This window comes from Pseudopipra pipra, chromosome 10, assembly GCF_036250125.1.
Source record: "Pseudopipra pipra isolate bDixPip1 chromosome 10, bDixPip1.hap1, whole genome shotgun sequence".
NCBI classification, from domain to species: Eukaryota; Metazoa; Chordata; class Aves; order Passeriformes; family Pipridae; genus Pseudopipra; species Pseudopipra pipra.
This window is the reverse complement of record NC_087558.1, coordinates 24458633-24475095: the sequence shown is the minus strand read 5'-3', so window position 1 is coordinate 24475095 and position 16463 is coordinate 24458633. Positions and strand designations below refer to the sequence as shown.

The 16463-nt window shown below is 42.1% G+C and overlaps 1 long non-coding RNA gene across 1 annotated transcript in view; it reads right to left on the bottom strand.

Moving 5' to 3' along the window:
* Positions 1-11340: 11340 nt before the first annotated feature.
* Positions 11341-16463, bottom strand: part of LOC135419932 (uncharacterized) — a 71757-nt gene continuing 66634 nt past the window's right edge. The window contains exon 3 of the long non-coding RNA XR_010433210.1: positions 11341-11537. This is a non-coding gene — a long non-coding RNA (uncharacterized LOC135419932). The remainder of the gene's footprint in view (positions 11538-16463) is intronic.

The following is a 16463-nucleotide window of genomic DNA, read 5'->3' as shown; positions in this document are numbered from 1 at the left end:
GTATTCCCAAGGATAAACCCTGAGCCGTCAATAAGGTCAGTGGAATGTGCAGAGAACTGAGCAGTGCTGGGGCACAGACAGCAATTCCTCCCCCACCCAAAGGCCACGTGCTCTCTACAGTGTGTGACCTACAGGATTTATTTGCTGCCTGGGTTGCAAGGTATGATGGGGAAAGCCTTAGAAATGCAAACCTCCAGGAAGTCCCAGCTGCACAGCAGAGCTGTGTAATGTGATTCTTCCTCACAGCACATTAGCAGGAATAGTGGAATGGAAGTGCACAGAAAGAAATCTAAGCTCCTAGAGAGACAGAAATTATGGTACCTTACAATTGACCACATAAGAAACTCTTACTGGCTTTATAAACAAAATAATAAAATAAGAAACATCAGTGCTTTCTAAATCCTACCATTGGAAGAATTTTTTCCTGGCTGAATGGGAGAAACTGCCAGTGTCTTAGGGGAGGTGCCATTGTCACTATTTTTTCCCCCACTGTATTATGGTAGTACAAGAGCTCTGTTTGCCCTCGTTTCAAGAAAAACTAATTTACTATCAGTCTTGTTAAAATCTGATTTGTGCACTACTTTTCCATTCCCTCAGAAAGATATACTCCTAAGAAAAATGAACCTTTTCAGCCTCTACTTATTGCTTTTTCAGCTTAACTTACACAATAGTTTTATTCCACTGACATTTCATGTAGTTAAAAAATTGGAGAATGTCTCTGCACAATTAATACAAGCCTTGCAATTCACATGTGCAATGTTCCGTGGTGCCAATAATGCTATTCAGATGCATGAACATTAAAACGGGGTTTAAAAGTTGAAGAATTCAACAATATGCATCCACCCCACACAGAAGCTATTGAAGGCAGCTGAAAGAATGCACAGTTGTGTGCTTCTCTGAATTCTTTCTCATGCCACTGTCATTTGAAGGCTTTGAAGCCCTGCTGATCTCTCCATTTTGCACCAGACCTTTACCAGGTGAAAGCCAAGAGCATTTTGTGGCACTTGCCCAGCTGGGAGCTTTGAGGGATATCAATAACTCCACCAGTCAGGAAGACAATATGCTGTTCCCAAACTATTCCATAATCAGACTTTTACAACTTTCTTTAAGCTACAAAGATGAAAAAAAAGGTAGGAAAAAATTATTTCTGGAATTGAAGCCCAAATTCAAATTCTTCAGCCAGATTCAATGGCAAGTGAGGAATTTAAATAGGATTCAGAGTTCAAGAATAAAATTTTCTGAGCCTGTGGCCCACAGCACCAGTTTAACTCTTCAGAAACTCAGTACTGAATATACAAGTTCATTTCCCAGAGAGTGCAAAACCATATGCTGCTTTTTTTTTCTTTTTACTTTTTCTAATAATGCATTTATTTTAGGTAATAGTATAGCAATATACCAGGGATAAAGAAATTTATAGATGTGGGTGTTCCTGATACAACAGCTATTCAACAACCAATTGTTACAGACAAACCCTACCACCACTGCTCAGACAAAACAGCAGCTTGTAAGTGGCTCTTGATTTCCTACTGCTCAAAGTACCTACTGATCATGAGGACACCATATTTTCACCTCACCAATTTAAGGAGATTTTTATCAAGTGTTTAGGTCCTATTGGAACAGAGCTCCCACCCAATCTGAGCTCTGCAGGGTGAAGATGTCAGTGCCAAGCAATAACCAGGATCCTAGTCCATCTTTCTAGAGTCCACAGGAGCCATCAAATCAGACAAATGCCATCAAATCAGACAAAAGACTGATTCAAAAAGGACTTCAAAGTCCCTCCAAGGGAGAAATAACATCTGGTTTAGGGCAGAATTCTTCTCACTGATTAGCAAGAGATTTACAGTTACTGCATAAAAAGCAGGGAAAACCCTTTGGAATAGTGATTTTCCAGGACAGTCAAAGTTTCCTAGGGAAAAAAAAAACCTGACTAAACTGACTTAATGGCAGAATACTACAATTCAGCCAAGATCTCCCTGGGACACAGGGGCAGCTGACTCCCTGAGCCTTCTGACTCACAGCTTCCAAGGGATGAGAAAATCCACATGGCCTAGGAAACAGTGCCATTATCAGAGGAGTGTGAGGTAATTCCCCCAGCCCTCACGTGAGCCAGGAGAGACCAAATCACAGTGACCTGTGTAAACCAGCACTTGGAGCACAGAGCCAAGGACAACAGCCATGCAAAGGGTGAGAGAGGGAGGCAAGGAGTGCAACTGGGCTGTGCTCTATCGTGTCAGCTGCAAACCATTGTGCTGCAGCCCAGATGGAGGCGTGCACAGAACTGACTGAATGGGAAAACTTCAAGGGACCAAAGTCAGCACAGATGGCTGGATGTGCACAGGTTAGAAAGCAGGCTCTCCACAATTGGGCTCCAATTATGCTGTTCCTCTCGGGCTCTTTCCATAGCTGAAGACACTTCTGGAAATATCTGCAGCAGCAGCGAAGCAATGGGCTTTTCCCATTTTCTAACTGTTCACTTCCCGTGCCTACTGCACCAAAACCACCTGGAGACTATTTGCTCTCCCAGGACTGAACAACACCAACATGGACGCTCACAAAAGCCCTCCAAAATGAGGTGCTTCTGACATTTTCCCAGTGGCCTGGACCAAACTGCAGAGTTATGAACACCCCATGTTACAGCCCTGTTGCCTCACAAATGGATTTCAGGGCACTGGGAACCACCAACACCAGTTAGATACGTTGTGGACATGTGTGCAGCAGCTGCCCTAGCTAAATATCACTCCACTCAACACTTCCCTGCACAAGCCTGTGCACAGGCTAAACCCAGCAGGATGTCTTCAGTTCACAGACAATTCTGGAGAGGAAACGAGTCCTGGACACCTACGGCCAGGCAGAGCTCACACAAAGGGCAAAGTCTAAGGCAGCTCTGAGCCACTGGTCTGATTTCCTGTATTTTGGTTTCCCAGACACAATATTAAAGAACAGGTTTTATATTCTGTCTTACATAAATCCCACCTCAAGGAATTAGTCTTTTGAAGTCTTTTGCACTGTTTCAGTGCAATATTTCAGGACATTTTTTCTCAATGTTAGATCTACTTCATGTTATTCATCTGCCATATTTTCTTCCAGTGTATTTTGAAAGCTTTTTTCCCCCATCAGTTGTTGTAAGTCCGTGCTTTAGGACATCTTGAGCTCTGGGACAGCACACAGTTGGCTTAGCCTGACTTTGTAGCAGTAGTGTTGTACTCAGAAATCTAGAGCAGAACCAGGTAGGCTGAAGGTGAACTGCAGAGAACTCAAACAATCACTTCCAAAATAAAGGAGGAAGAGCCAGTGAGAAGGTTACAGATTACCTGTCAGATATGGACATCTGGACCTCAGAATAAGGAGTCTCAATACACAGCTGCCATTCAGAACAGAGTGCTCCTGTGCTGTTTGCCAGGCTAATGGACAGAACTTTTTGCATGCCTTGTTTCAGTAAGAGGATTGATTTTCTGAGAGTGCTTTGGTATCATGTGACTACAGTCTATTAGAATAGTTCCTCCTTCATTTTTACTGACTCCCTCACATCCGTCCTTAGACATAACATTGAAGAGAAGCCAAACAGGAAATAGGATTTCTAGATTTGCCAAATTATCATTTGATTAGCTTGGATATGGAGGAAAACCACTAGTGTTGTTTTTCTTGCTTAAACTTGTTCCACAGTTCATACACAAAAACTTGCACACCCTTTAAAATAGGTTCAAAACTGCCTGCAAGAGAAGAATGGCTGTTTCCCAGACACATTCTTTGTGTTAAATCTGAAGGGCTGACATTTTCCAGAATATTATTTCTATTCATCACAGTGCAAGACGTGACACTGCAATGACTCAGTATTGCAATTGCCTTGGTGTGACATGCTCCAGCACCCATTATTATATTCTGATCTGTTATGCCAGGTTAAGAATCTGGAAGAAGCTTGTTCCTGTAAAAACAGCTGGATAAAGATTCAACCTAATGGCTATTTGCTGCAATTAGACTGGGGATGGAGTGGGCCTAGAAAATTCTGTGGCCTGAGACAGAAACGTGGTCTTGAGAATTGTTTTGAATCAACGTTGCACAGCAGTTTGGGCTTCAACGTGCATGGCTTCAAAAACTTCTCCTTTAAGAATAGTATTTATGGAAGTTACAAAAGCACTACCCCAACTGCACAGTTTCCAAGTACATCACTGATCCCCTTGCAAGAGTTTTGCAGAACTAATTTACTCCGATAAAGAGCTCGATGAAATAACTCCTAATAGGTTAAAAAACTTGAGCATAAAACTTAAAACATACTGAATTTAGAACATACTTTTCTATTTCTTTGCCTTCTGTCTGTGGATTGAGAAGCTTCATGAAAGCAGAGATTTTTTAGTAGAGTTTATCTGCCTTCTAACCACCTCTGGAATGGCCATCGGTTGTACACCACAGCACAGTAATTACACAGGGAGGACAGTGGCCAGCAGATGGGCAGGACTGTAAAAGAACAAGCAGAAGTTCTATAACTGTTTGAAAAAAAACTGCTTTCTGTAATTACAGTGCTGTAAATAAAAAAGGAAGTTCATCTATTCCCATTTAAATCTGGGGCTCCTTATACAACCTTTTTTAGTGCAGTATAGTATTACTTTTTAATGGCCAATACCTCTCACTGCCTCTAGTGAAGACACTGTTCCAGAACTGCATATAAATTTAGGATGGCATATAAGAGGTACTACCCAACTCAGCTTCAGCTCTAAAAGTTTGGATTGACTGACTACTGAAACTTGCCTTTGACCCATTTTTAACTAAGATTTTCTCAGCCCCAAATGCTTTCACATAGGATGTCATTAGGCCTAGGAAGTTCATCACTACTTCATTTCAGAAAAGCTTAGCTAGAAGTGTTCTAATTAAGAAACCCTTCCAGAAGTCTAACTGCAAACATCCCAGAAACAGAGGGGCCTGACCCAGGATAGCAGGGGACAGGAAAGCAGCCTGGTTCTGCTGCTCCCAGCTCCAGAAACATGACCCTGCTGTAGCTCTGTCCTTGTACAAACATACCCAGCAAGGAATGGAGTCAGACTGTGCCAGTGGCAGCCACTCACCCTTCCCAGAAAGAGCAGGTTGCCAGTACAAGGAAAGGACTGAGCTGCTGCTGGGAACACTGTTGTACTGAAGCTTTTCTGCTCACCACACACACGTTTTTCACTTCTACAGAACATGTCATAGTCTCAAGACCCTCACAAATTTCAGTGTCCCTTGAAGATTGAGATTCACTGTGTGAGAAATGATGGGACAAATGAAGACAAAATCTGAAATATAAAAGTTAGAGAAGAGACAAATGGAAGTTCCACCCTGAATTAAAGGGAAGATGACCCAGCACTGAGCAAGGAGATGAGGGGGGGTTTAATTGCCAGTCCTTACAATAGCTCTGAAGTCCTCTGTGAAAGGCAGTAACAACACTGAGCACTACCACATCATGTTTTTCACTTCCAAGGTCCAAATCTTGGAGAAATCCTAAGCAAACACTAGGAAGACAGACTAATAGCAAATACATTCTAAAATGCATGTTTTACAGGCTTCAAATTGCATAAATGCATTTTGCTAGAACGTTTTTACAGCTTATTAGGTGTTCAAGGCAAAAGCAAGAAATGGTTGTAAATTTAAGCACTGTTCTTACTTTGGAGATGGAAACACATCTTCACGTGCCTGGAACCCAGAACCAACAGAAGAATATCTGTAAATATGGGGTTTTTTCACATCATAATGCAAAACTCAGCACTTTAGGCCTAAAATTACCAGTTGCCAAATCCTGGGAGAGGTGATAAGAGAAGCCATGCCTCAGACAACAGTGTCTCATTCAACAGTGTGAGTGGCCCTAAGGGACTCCCCTTGTTGCTGCTGAAGAAAAAACCGTAATAGTGTCTCCTCAACAACTGGGGGTCACCAACAGTGGGGGATTCAGCACTGACTCCTGAATGTGCAAGCTGAAGAGTTTTTGAGAAGGGGTCAGTGAGAAGTTTTAAATGATTGCTTGACAATCACAGTCCCAGCTCCATCTATCCCACGTACATCACAGGGGGGCCGAGCCAGGCCTGAGCACCACGGGGACTGATGGAGTGGAGCACGGAGAGCTGAGGATGTTTGCCTTGCTTTGCAACACACCAATGCATCTGAAAGTGTTATTTCATCTATTGAGCAGCTGGCTGGGTGCAAAGGAGAATAGATTCTCTCTTTTCTTGGATGGCACTACACCTCCCACTTCAGTGATTCATTCCCCTCAGCCTTGAGAGAAGCAGCTTCTTTCCTGGCTCATAAACACATTTGTGAAGTATCTGGCAACACTGGTGATCTCTGCTCAGAATCCCTTCCCTTATCCTGCTTCCTCCTCAACTCAAACAGGCTCTTAAAAATATCAGTAGCCAACCATAAATATTCTTATTATTGTTTATAACTTTGTTGGGGAAAAAAAAATTTAAATCCTTAAAAGATTTGTGAAAAGGTCACACATTTAAACTGCATCTGTTGAAGAGCTTTCCATGTTCCTGCCAGGTAATATGGAAAGTCCAGGAATTCAACGGTACAAATATGTCACTGATGCCTGAGGAAAAAACTCAGACACAAGATTTTCACCACAGATTACAGGAAAGTAGTACTATTTCTTGAAATTCAGATGCTAGACTGAAAGTGTTTCTTAATGGCATATTTACATGCTTGATGCTAAAATAAGAACTAACCCAAATGTCTGCATTTTTAATGAAAAAACATGATTGACCCAGTTTTTAATCAACAGTCTGGTTGAAATCTCCATGTTTTTCAAAAAACATTGTGCTTTCTGAAGCTGTCTAAATTTACATTCAACATACTTGGTTATTTTTTCTCCCTTTTTTTGCAGTTTTCCTTTCCACTGTTTTCTTTTACTAGGAACTGGATGATATCATAAATGCAAAAAAAAAAAAAACTAAACAAAATTTCAACGTGAAACTCACTGGAAAGATTTATCAAAGATTTTGAAAAAAAATTGTTTATAACTACTTTTATGAGTTAATTTAAAATGTTAAAATGCACACACACTATATATAGTAAAGAACATATGGTTAAAGGTACTTCATTCTCATTGGTCAAACAGGGACCAGCAGAAAACAAGATACTTCTCCTAGGAAAGCAATTTCAACAAGAGATTATAATTTCTGAGATAAAGGAATTGCTAAGTATAGAGGTTTTTCCAAGTTCTTCAGGACAAATGCCATGATTACAAAAAAAGGCACTCTCTAATGATAGATTATGCTGTGACCTTAGTGACTGTCAACATTAAGATAACTGAGGTTTGCTTTCAAGTCAACATTCAACCCACTGAAATGACAGGTTCTGTATATCCCTAACCAAACACAGCTCCTGCCCTGACCTTTGTGAGGTGTGAATGTTCTGCCTTCTGTTAATCAACCTGCTAATTATACTTAGGCCCAAACAGAAATGTCCAAATACCACAAGACTGCTGTTCTAAGAGAAAAACAAATCTAAATAGGCCCATGGAAGCCTGAGTTAGTGGCATCTATAGTCAGCCTTCACCTATAGAACACATGGACAGGCAGCAAAGCCAAACACTTCAGTACAAATATGTACTTTGTATATTTAATTGGTGCAACTTTGGTGTTTTTCCCCTAGATGCCCACGTTAGGAGATCAGGAACTGATTGCATGGCTGAGCACAAAGTGCAGCCCATATTGAGAGAGATGCTTCGTGCAGTCCCCTGATGAATGCCTTTCCAGAGAGGAAAATAGGGCACTGTTCCCTTCAAGCAGACTGTGTTTATAGTGCATGAAATTAAAGCACAGGCAAGCCACATCCCATCATTTCCCAGCAGTCCTGGCTAACTGGGGAGGTCCCAGTTGACTGGAGGTCAGCAAACGTGATGCCCACCTACAAGAAGGGTCGGAAGGACCCAGGGAACCACAGGGCTGTCAGCCTGCCCCTGGTGCTGGGGAAGGTCATGGAGCAGACCATCCTGGGTGCATCATGCAGCACACACAGGACAAAAGGGGAGCAGGCCCAGACAGCACAGACTCGGGAAAGGCACGTCCTGCTCGACCAACCTGATCTCCTTCCATGACAAGATGACCCATTTTAGTGGAGGAGGAAAAGGCTGTGGGTGTGTCTGCTTGGACTTCAGCAAAGCCTCTGACAGTGTCTCCCACAGCACTCCCCTGGAGAATGGGAGTGGCAGCCCATGGCTTGCACAGGACCACCCTGCACTGGTAAAAACCTGTCTGGGTGGCTGGGCCCAGACAGTGGAGACTGGAGTGACACCAGCTGGGGCTGGTCACCATGAGATACCCCAGGGCTCAGTGCTGGGGCCAGTTCTGTGGTAACACCTTCCTCCATGATCCAGGCAAGGAGATCAAGGGCACTCAGTTTGCAGATGACATCAAGTTGGGTGGGAGTGCTGATCTGCTGGAGGGCAGGAAGACTCTGCAGAGGGATCTGGACAGGCTGGATCAGTGGGTCCAAGGTCATTGGTGTGAGGTTCAACAAGGTGAAGTGCTGGGTCCTGCACTTGGGTCCCAACAACCCCACACAGTGTTACAGCCTGGGGGCAGAGTGGCTTTTCCAACCTAAATGATTCCATGATTATCCTTCCTTCACCTGGAAATTTTCTCAGCTACCAGAGGAACTATATAGCCAAAGCTGTGTAATGGCATGATCTGTTCTTACCTCGTTAAATTTAAAATACAGATATATTTAAAATATTTGCTGTTCTGGCAGTTGCTTGTTATGATTTAAATGACCACCTGTCTTCTGCTGTTGTTGAGGTTGCAGGTTTTTAGCTGTGTGACACACACCTACCTGGAGCCCAATTCCAAAGAAACAAGGTCTGCTTTTGCCACCTTTGCACAGGCAGTGTTTGCCTTGTGTACTGCAACGGGATTGATGGGACAGCTTGACACACAGTGAAGGTTTGCTTGAATTGGACTCCAATGCAACTTAACATGAATGAAAATCAGAACAGTCACAGCTGGATTTCAGTTCATGCCTCATTCAACACTAGTCAAGCACAAACTGCAGTTGGCTTTTATGTAGGCTATAAAAAATTCAAATTGTTTTTGTACTGTGACTTCACCATACTGAATTTTTAATACTTATAGACAAACTTTAGGTAAACAATCATAGAAGATACTTTAATTTTCTATGACTGTTCAAGAATGGGAGGTGTTCTTGCCACTCCACAAGTACGTTTCTGAAAAATTAATCAAAATGTTTGTGACTAAACTACACTTTGAATTTAATATATTTATCAATATTAGTTTTGCAAGATGTTTATGCACTTCATTTGAAATATTAAAAGCTGAATTTGTTGGGTTGGAAAAATCTCAAATATATTTTATATATTGCAATTTCAGGTTTTTAATATATTTCCATTTGCCTTTTTTACTATAAAAAAAGTGCAGAGACTCTTCTGACATTCTACAAAGGGCAGTCAGTGTGATCAAATATAATGATAAAACATAAATCTTATTTTAAATATTTGACTTCAACTTTCTGACTTCTGAGATCCAGAAAGACATAACATTACTGGCCTGGATACACTATACCTAATTTTATGGCTTCACCATTGTAAAGTCATAGCATCTCCCAAGGACACAGGGTTTCCAGATGCACTGAAAATATCAGTGCTACAACTTTTTTTATGTTCAACAGATTGTAAATTTCCTAAGATTAACTACTGGCACTCATAATAAACTTTGCTATCAGCGTATGACAATCTAGACTTATAAATTAAATACTGAATCGACTCAAGTTCTTCTGCAGATCAGAGTAAACTGTTCAGGTATTTAGGCATCTGCAGAGTTCCCCTCTTTGCTCTGAAGTTGTCTCCTGGAACTAGAGAATGCAGACATACCTTTTGGATAGGCAGATTTTTAGAATAAAAAGAAGTTTTGCACAGTCCATTAAACACAAAAGTGCATTAGTAACAAGCTCTTTTTAAATCCACATCAAGCAGAAAGAGGAGCTGGCTTAGACTGTCATTACTGCCTGGCATCTTCAAGACAGAAATGTGAAAAGCTGCTCAAAACTCTCAGTTTGCCTCTATTTCTCCCCCACACCATCTGGGCTGGCACAGGGTGCCTGAGCCAAGCTCCCATCAGGCTGTGTCCCTCATTTCAGCTGGCTTTGACTCAGGCTCCAAAGGAGGGAGTGACACCTGCCTGTGAAGAGCTCTCAGTCACAACAGCCTGCAAAGGCAGTTCAGCAGCCCCCAAGGACTGCAGGAGGACTGGCCATCAGCTTCCACACAACAGGCCAAACACACCCAGAGTCTGACTGCAAAGAGGGCAAGGATGGGTTTCTAGATCTTAAATTATGCTTGCCCTGTAAGCAAAGAGCAACAGACTGTTATCACACAAACAGCTGGGGAACCCATCACTCCTCAGCAGTTCTGATCTGCAAGGCAAGTGCACCTGGTTGGGAACTTGATGCCTGGTTTAAATCACAAAATGGTCTCCTACTTTAGTAAAATATTTACTTACTTTGGAGTGCTCTACTGCAGAGCACACTTTACCTGGGAAATTCAGGTTGCAGCCACCTCACCTGGATAGCAAACAGCCTCCTTTCATCTCGGTGATGTAAGTTTGCCTTGAATATCTTGCTCTTAAATCTGAACTTGTTTCTATAAACTAGCAACTCCTGAATTTGATGGAGCAGCTCATCTAATGCTAGGCTATCTCAGAACCAGAACTTTGAAGCACTTAGCTTTTTTCAGCAGCTGAGCATCATTCAGACATTGCTTCTTCAGCTCATTCTCAGGCTGTCCCTGGGAGTGAGCTGCCTGTCTGCTGGGAGTGGCATCCCACCAATATCTTCCACCTATAACTATTATTTTGCTTTCTTGGATGCCGTGGTTCTTGACTGCCACTTCACCCTCACTGGACACATCTGCTACAGTCCAAGAAAAGTATGCTGCAAATGTCCACTATTTTCACAGATATTGGCCCTGTACAGATCTGCAAAAATAACTTTATCCTGAAGTCCTTTCAAGCTCTTCAGGCCCTCCTTGCTTGTGTCTTAGACTGAGTTTTTTCTATCCCTAAAACATTTTGACCACAGTATGTGAACAAAGCATCTAAATCAAAGTACAGATCCCTTCAGCTGCCCTAAAACCTTGTATTCTTCTGAGGCCATCCTGTTCAGGCAGCCTTGGACAATGAGTTCCTTTTAAGTCAGTGGATAGCTTTAGCATATTAATGTTTATGAATATAAATATGTTATATTAACACCTGCTTGGATTGTCCATTAGCTGCCTCCAAAGATGAAGTGTGACAAGGTTCCTCTCAGCTCACAGCTGATTGAAAGCACAGCAACCATTTGTTGTACCTGGCTTACAAAAATCAGCATTCACAGTCTGCACGATTTCATTACGCGGCACAGCAGGGTGAGGAACTTCAAGCAGCACAAAAGAAAGGAGCATCCTCCCTTGTGAAACAGCTTTGTTGGCATCCTAGAGTCTGATTCAGATATTAGGTATTTTAAAAAAAGTTACCTTTTATGCTTTTGGTACAGTATCATGCAGCCAGGTAAGATCTGTAAAGCTGAGAACAGAACAAGGAGTTATTTATGACTCACAACGATTGGCAAGCTGATCACTGCTTTGTACTTTTCTTGTCCATTGTCCCAAAGATGGAGGTTGAGCTGGATGCTGCACTGGTAGCTGAGAAGTCAATTGTTGACAGCCTTGCCTAGAAGGCAAGGAAGCTTCTCAAAGGAAGCACCATTATAATAACAGGTCAGCTAAAAAAAATAAAATTAAAAACTTGCTTTAAAATATTCTAAAGTCTCCTTATGCAGTTGCTTTCTCATAAAATACTAATATCATTTTAGCAGATGGTTACAGCTGTTAAAGGCTGAGTTGATTATATAATCAAAATATTCAATTCTGCTTGAACATTATCCAGAGAAGTCATTGGCTCTCATGCAAGATCTCAATGCACCCCTAAAAAAGGAAAGATTTGGACCTTAATTCCTGTTCTTGCTGTTTTATTTTATGGTGTTATTTTCATACCGGTCACATTCAAACACCAATGAATTTCTGCACTGCAGGTCTGCATTGTTTGTAGGGGTGGTGGGAAGCTCTCAGGCCATCAAGTGAGCTCAATATTAATCACACAGTTCATGCCACAAAGCTGTGTGACATGGACTTCAAACACTTTGACAGACAGCACTCGTTTTGTAGCTAATCACAGACTTGGTGCCCTCTTGCTTCAAGGCTCAAAACGTGATTAAGTCAAAATTGTTTCAGTACATTCAGTACATGCAGCTCTTCCAATCTCCTGCACAACTACCAACTACTTCAGCCATTGATCTGCACGTGGGATATTTGATGCCTGAGGCAGACAAGGTAAATTACATGCACAGCACAATCTTTTTTTTATGGGTTTGGGTTTAAAGCCCTACATACAGAACATGGGGCAGAAGGTCCTGAAATGCTATGCTTGTCCCTGTGGGAAACTAGAGAAGCTGGAGGAGATTGCTTTGTAAGGCAGAAGCTTATCTGGTCGTTTGAAGGGTCTAGAGGGGACTACTAAGCATCCCTGAATGGGGACACCCTTAGAAAGTAGGTAAATTCACCACTGCACCAAACCTCTTAAGTGTTTACTTTACATATAAGCCAAAGGATCCAGTCACAATTCCTTTATTTTCTTCTCCAAAAAGGCATTTTCAGGTTGGCACTATGGGGTGAAAGCTGGATAGCTTTTTCTCTAACTTTAAGATAAACAGCAGACAGGTGGCACTCGCAGGTCCCCTGATCTGACACCTGCACTCCACAAAGCCAGCATCTGACAGCTCACCTGCTCCACAGCCACCCAGCTTTGGGTGAAACAGGTTGGAACTCCTGGTGTTCTGTGCATCTAAGGCAGCTCCCAAACCAGGAAGAAAGCTCATCCACATTAAAATGCCTTAGCAAAATCTACCTTGGATTTGGTTCTACAGGAATGAGTTACTCATTGCAGTAATATCTTAATTTTTTCAGGTATAACACTCTGTCCCTACATTTGCACTTTTTTTTTTTTTTTGCTTAGTTATGCCAGAAGCCCTGGAAACCAGACCTTTACTGGAGCAGATAATTCCCTTGCATAATCTAGTCTCCATCTCCACAAGGCTGCTCTTCCACATCACAGCTGTGCTCCAAGCCGGGGAGGAAGACAGCTGATGAATAATGAATGGCTGTCAGAGCTTCCCAGTAAGTGCACTGCTTGAGGGAGATGAGGGGAGATAACCCTGCACTCCTGCACAGCCTCTCAAACCCCACGTATCCAGCACTTTGGCCCAGGCAGTTTTCTCAGCCCAGACACAGGTACTTAGGGACAATGCATGGAAGGGCACGGTGAGGGCAGTGGGGGGGCTTTCAGTGGGACAGTCAGATGTCTGCAGAGGTCATTTGAGGCCCCATCTTCAAAGAAACAAACTAAAGCACTTTGTTGCATTCAGAGAAGGGGAGGCACAACACCATCTTCTACATGAGAAGTAGCTGTAAGCCACTTAGAAGCTCAGGGTCCCGAACATAACTTGTTTTCAGAACTACAAACAGTTCCAAGATTTAAGGATCCAGCCAGTGGGTCTCCTTTAATCTCTCAGGTTATTTAGAATACTCTTAAAGTGACTTTCAACACACCATTTAATATGGTTAACGTGGATCAGTTTTGATATGTAGCAACCTCAATCATTAACAGTTTTTGAACATCAGCCTTCTGAGGTTTGGAGAGCAGCTGCTATCCAGACTGAAATCTACCTTTATTTCCAGGAACTCTTTTCTACAGTTCACCTTGTCCATTACTCCTCTAAGCCCACTTACATACTGCAAATCTCACTTTGCTATCTCTTCCTAGCTGCCAATTTTCTCTGCAATGGATGCATTTCTTTCCTCCCTATAACAGTCCTTATCTCTTATCCCCTCCCAAGGGACATCCTAAGTTCTTCCTAATCTTCCATCATTATTCTCACTCACATATTTATTCTTTTCCAAAAACCTCCTTCCAGTGAAAGCAATATCATGGAGATCTATCTTCACACTGCCCCCTTGAAACATGTCTGTTCACATTTTGTTCTATTGATGTGTTTTCTGCTAATTGGTTTTACATAGATTGTGAAGGGAAATGGCACATTTACCAGGAATACAATGATTTCTCTGGATAGCAAACTAATACAAATAATCAAATAACCTCCCAGAAAAAGTACTATTATTCACAAGCATATATAGGTGTGTTTAGGCATTGAAAAATTAAGTGAATAATTAATGTCCTACAACATGACATTTTTTTGTCTTGAAATGTGTCCTTCCTTGAAAGCAACCATTTGCTCTCACAGACCAGCGCTTCTGAAGATAAATCTGGGTTCCAACCCAAAACATATTTGTACAGACTTAAAGCTCAACACAAACTTTTAACACCAAGTTTGGATCATGCAGTTTGTTCTGACCAGCTAATCAGACTACACTTTTTGAGGAAATACGACTCAGTAATAGAGAGCAGCACGGTACCCAGACCAAATCCAAGGCAGCTACTGCTGTCCAGAGATTTATCAAATCTAACTGTCTATTGAAGCTGCTCTAGTTCAGATCTTCTGCTTAGAATCCTACTAGGGCCTCGAGTGTTTATTTGGCTTCAGCAACACTCATGCTTAAGAAAATCCAGTCTCAGACTGTTCTGCACCTTCTTTTGTTTTTAATCAGAAAATGTCGAGAGGTTGAAGTGGCTCTCTTGCTCCAACAGTGCTTCATGAATTGTTACATGTCTAGAAAGGCTGACAAAGAACACTACACAGTCTGTGAATTTAAGAGGGACCCGACAGCAATGATAGCATGTTCAGATTTTGGGAGAACTTGTCTCACTTGCTAAAAAGGGCACTGCCCTCCATTTGCAAGCACAGTCCACAGACCTCTACTTAAAACTTTCATTAAAGACCCAGATATTCTAGTAGTTTTCTTTCCAAGTTCACCTTGATTCACATCATTCAAATCTGCCTCCTGTCTCCCTTCCCCGGCCTTGTGCCTGCACAAGCCTGAGCTGTCATGGCAATGTTACAGGTTCAGCCTCCCTGTGTTTGCTGCCCACAGATGATTTTCTCCACCCTACAACAGGAGCTGCCCCCTGCACTAGCAGCTGCAGGAATTAATTCAGGCTCTTGTAAGACTCTGGAAGCACCCAGGCAATCCCACATATGCCAGTCTGAGGCTTAGGATGTTACATTACTCTGATTCTCTCATGTAGAAACTATCAACATTTCCCCACCTTTCTCTGGCTTAGGTAAAGAGGATTTGCTTACTGCTCCTACTTCAGGGGAGAGAATACTATGGGAAAAATGTGCCCTTTGTGTGGCCCAAGGCAGGCATGTTTTCAGTTCAACGTTTTGGAAATTATTTCCCAATTCCATTATTTAAAAATACAGCATTCTTTTGGAAATGAAGTGTTTTGGCACACTAGAAAGAAACAGCAATTATTCAATCTGTAAGTCCAGACCCGAATGGTTACAGAACCTTCCTTTGATGTGACTAGAGCTGTATAAATTTATACCTGCAGAGAAGAGTGTGTAGTTCCTTTTACAGCATAAATAGGCCTCCTTAGGATGACAGCACCTTGGTAACATGCTGTAGGTCCTCTAAGACTGACCTCCCAGACCACTCAGCACAGGAATTTTTACTTACAGGCTTCTGTCAGCATCCCATCAACTACAGTTTAGGAGCTGCAATGACAGCCTCAGCTATCCCCTCCAGCCACTCTAATACAAGTTACCATGACTTCAGATTCTTTTTATGATATCCAACTAGACTTTAATCCTTCTCTGCTAATGTGAAACAAACAGAAATCTTGGCTAATCTGAGAGAGGTGCACTATTTACTTGTTTCTGAACTGCTAAGTCTCCTCTGTCTTCGTAGGGTATCTCCTCCAAGTGTGTTTTAACACAGGCCCTTATTCAAAATTAAATGTCTCTAACACTGGGACCATTGAAACTATTCAATCAGTTTGAATATTCCGACTTAGAGGATCTGAGCTTTTCTTCAGATTTTCACTCAAGATCAGAGAAGCACTTCTTGGCTGATCCTTTACTTTGCACAGACAACACCTCTGAAATCTCTTACCTTTCATGCAGCTACTCCACATTCCCCTTGAAAAGGAGCTGGCTGCTAAAGCTGGCCTGTCCAGCCTGTCCCCAGACTTTGGGGACAAATGGAACAACCACAGGTCTGCAAGAAAAGATCAACCAGTTTTCAAATTATGCAACTGTTACTCCTGCATGGAGTTTATCTGCACAAATCCTTCCCTGTACTGCTCTCCCAGAGAGCAGCAATATTCATTTGGAGCTCTTCTAACTCAGTGACACTTATCAGGCAGAATATCCTACCTGGAAAATAACAAAGGTGGGTGTAGACTCGTTTCACAAAGAATATCTTTTTAGGAGTCTATTGTTTGGGTCTTCTTTGGATGTAACTTCTCCATACAAATAGGATCAGCCCTCACCTT